The sequence below is a fragment of the Myotis brandtii genome, unplaced genomic scaffold (genome assembly GCF_000412655.1).
Source record: "Myotis brandtii unplaced genomic scaffold, ASM41265v1 scaffold803, whole genome shotgun sequence".
In the NCBI taxonomy this organism is placed as follows: domain Eukaryota; kingdom Metazoa; phylum Chordata; class Mammalia; order Chiroptera; family Vespertilionidae; genus Myotis; species Myotis brandtii.
Window position 1 is genome coordinate 583,805 of NW_005371234.1, and position 3,883 is coordinate 587,687.

At 56.4% G+C, this 3,883-nt stretch overlaps 1 protein-coding gene across 1 annotated transcript in view; it reads right to left on the minus strand.

The window, feature by feature from the left end:
• POU2F2 (POU class 2 homeobox 2) overlaps positions 1-3,883 on the minus strand; it is a 59,854-nt gene that overhangs the window by 34,658 nt on the left and 21,313 nt on the right. The window lies entirely within an intron of this gene.

Sequence of the window (3,883 nt, forward strand, 5' to 3'; positions counted from 1 at the left end):
AAAGGCGTCGGACTCCCGGGTGCACGGCGGCGCAGACAAAGGCGCGGCCGAGGCGCTGCCCGCTTCTCCTCCCGCCCCTGCGCCTCCCCTTACCCCTACCCCGGCTCCTCCAAACAGCCCACCAGCCCTCCGGGCCCTGCCGTGCTCACTACGCTAGCCTAGGCTGGGGAACCCCCAAAACACACGTGCGCACAATGACGCCTGGACTCACCCTTCCCCCCACACACATACATTCAAGTATTTCTACACACGGACCCCAGCACCTCACACACACACACACACACACACACACACACGTGTGCACACGCAGACACAGGAACACTGAGCAGCGGCTCCAACACCAACCTTCCCTGCCCACTCGCCTGTTCAGACACCCCCTCTGCTCCCTCACGTTGACACATGGCACAAGGGCACATCCACACATGTGTGCCCAGGCATGCTCCTGGCCGCGTGTGCCCTCACTCACACCCATGCACACTCACGCAAGCTATAACACACAGGCAGATCTTCACACGTGCCCTTCCGTCTGCATGGGCCCTGAGCACCCAGGCACGCCCAGGCAGGCAGGCGGGCCCACCTGATGGGAATGACCAGCAGTGCCTACATCTGCACACAGAGGGGCAGTTCCCAGCTGTCTACACTCCACACCGTCCTGTCCTGTAAATGCCGTTTCACTGAGGAAATCCAGACCACCCAGCATCAACTCAGCTCCAACTCATATCTGCTGCCTCCTGCTCTTGCTCGCTCTCTCTCTCTCTTTCCCCCCGCCCCCTCTCTTTCCATCTCTCTCTCATACAGAATTTCTATACATGAGGGTCTTCCGGACAGCAGTCTGGTGCCAGTCAGTGGGGTACTAGAACCTTGTCTTAAAAGCCCATTTGCCCAGCACACTCTGTTTTGATTTAGGATTTATGTTTTGGGGGATTTGGAAATGAGGGTCATAAGGACACTATGGGGGACCCAAACCCCACAAGCCACCCCCATGCTCCACCCCGGACATAGTCACTATCGCCCATGTGTGGAGCGTGGACGTGACCAGGTGCAGCCCTTTCTGGTGAGCAAGGAGAGAAGCTTCGCTCATTTCCGAGCTGCCCTCCCAGGCCTGCAGCTGAGTACGGAGCAGCGGAAAACCATGGGATGGAGGCGCCCCACCCGCTGGCCTCCTGCGTTGGCTCCGCTCTCATGGCCTCAGGCAGACCAGAACTGAGTCCCTGAGGAGCCAGGGGACCTTGAAGGAGAATGGCCGTGAGAGGCCCCCTGCCTGAAGGAGGACAGAGGAGCAGAGCTTGGGGCACACTGGTGGGTAGGCCTGGCAGCCAGGAATGAGGGGCCCACGCAGGGGATGGTGGCCACCCAGCTGGAGAGAGGCCTCTAGCTATGTTGAGCAAGACAGGTAGGGCACAGGAGCTGGGGAGCAGCAGGGGCCCCGGGGGGTGCAGGGAGCCTGGGCAGGAGGCTGCGCAGGGAGGCCAGACTGGGCTCAGGGCTGAGCGGTAATTAAAGGAGACGCAGGGGGCTCCCCAGGGCCAGCGGGGCTGGTAACTGACACGCGGGCCCCATTGCTCCGCTCATATTTCTCACCGGATCGATACGTTTGACTCCCGACAAGACAATAATCGCTTGTACGCGGCCGGCGAGTCGATCAAATACATTATTAGAGCGAGGTCCCCCAGGGGCCTGGCGGGGAATGGTGGGGGGAGCAGTCAGCCCACCGGGGACAGCAGAGCAGGATTCTTCACCCCCCAGGGCCCCCAGCCACGGCCTCTTCCTCTCGGCTGCCCCTGGGGACCCTGTCTGCAGCTCTGTTCCCCAGCCTCTTTCTAGATGCTGCTGTGTCTGGCGGCATCTCCGCTGAGCTCCTGGCTGTGTCCCCGCGCCGCGCTGCACGGGGACCCAAGGGGTCTTTCCGGGTAACTGCTGCCTAATCTGTAGGGCGATAGCATGTGGGAGCCCAGAGGCCTCTCAGACCCCCAGCGTGGCAGCAGGTAGAGACTGGCTTTTAGGCCACACTGAGTGGATGGCTGAGCCAGAAGATGAACTGAGATTCATTCATTGACAACAACCTCCCTTTGCATCTCTGCACATTGGCCTTCAACGAAGCCCAGACCAGGGCAGCCTTTGGGGCAGGGGGAGGGGGAGGCAGGGAAAGCTGGCTTAGGGGCCTAAACACATGGGAAAATAGGATGAGGGCGGCAGACAGACACTCAGACAAAGGGTCCTGCTATATGGCCATGCCATCCTCCAATGGGCTCCAATACTTTCAAATCAAACCCCGCCTGGCCCGCCCTGGGCACTGCTTGCCCACTGCTTCCCCACCTTGCTGGCTTCTGGGCTGGAGCCTTCATTTCCTGCCTACACACCTGCTTCGCCTTGGGCCTGCCCTCAGAGCTGCTTCTCCAGTGGTCCTAAGGCAAGGCAAGATCAAGCTGTATCCACCCCATGTTCTGCTTAGGAGCACCCAGCATCCAGGGACTTAAAATATTTCAGCAGCGGCATCACTGTCTAGTCCGTGCTAATTGAGCCAATACATTATTTCTAATCTTCATGACAATCTCAGGAGGCAAGGTCTGTGATCATCCCCTTTCTACCGATGAATTGGAGCTCAGAAAGGTGAAGTCACTTGCCCTATGTCACACAGCATGTGAGTGGGGGAGCAGGATTCAAGCCAGACCTGTCCTCACAACTTGCCCTTTCTCTACTCCACCATGGGCCTCCATAGAGCTCTGAAATGCTCTCCATCCTCCGGTGGACAGCAGAAAGCCATTCCCTGTCCACTCAGGGACACTGGAATCTCCTCGCAGCCCACAGCCCAACCCCCCACTGCCCTTAGAGTCTATTTTTTATACTCAGCAATGCAATGGACTCCTTCTGTTGAAGGAACCCATCAATTCCCCATTTCCTTCCGTTCAAACATTTCCTACGTGCCCCTTAGTGACAAACCCTGGGCTGGAGGCTGAGGACCCAGAGATGAGCTTGAACCTGCCTCAGGAGCTCATGGTCCGAGGGGAAGACTGGAGTTGATGAAATACCCTGATATTCCATCACTGAGTCAGTAAGTATCCAACAAATGCTATTACGTGCCAGGCCATTGCTAAGCTCAGAGAATGCAGTGGTTAAAAGCAAAACAATCAGTTATACCCCAGTAAAGCTGAATTTTTTTTGAAAAAGCAAAACAAAGATGTTTTCTCTTCTGTGCCAGGCCATTGCTAAGCTCAGAGAATGCAATGGTTAAAAGCAAAATAATCAGTTATACCCCAGTAAAGCTGAATTTTTTTTTGAAAAAGCAAAACAAAGATGTTTTCTCTTCCCCACATGGCTTACAGTCTTTTGGGGGGAGGGAAATTAAAAAATTTTATCAAATAAATATGCAATTTCAAGTTGGGAAAAGTGCTTTTAAGAATAGATGTAAGATGGAGGGTACACTTACTCAGCAGTTGGACCATTCATAAGACAAAGAGTGCAGGGAAGAGCATGCAGGCCATAGGAACAGAGGAGGTGATGGCCCTGAGGCAGCAAGCAACATAGCAATCCTATATAATAAAAGCCTAATATGCAAATTGTCCGAACGCTGGAACGACAGGTTGCTATGACACACACTGACCACCAGGAGGCAGACACTCAATGCAGGAGCTGCCCCCTGGTGGTCAGTGTGCTCCCACAGGGGTAGCTCTGCTCAGCCAGAAGCCGGGCTCACTGGCGAGTGCAGTAGTGGTGGCGGGAGCCTCTCCCACCTCTGTGGCAGTGCCAAGGACCCCGCTAAAGACTCCTCAGGGGATGTCCGCCTGCCAGCTTAGATCCTCTCCCTGTGCAGCGGACATCCCCCAAGGGGCCCCAGACTGTGAGAGGGTACAGGCCGGGCTGAGGAGGACCCCCCCCCCCCCCC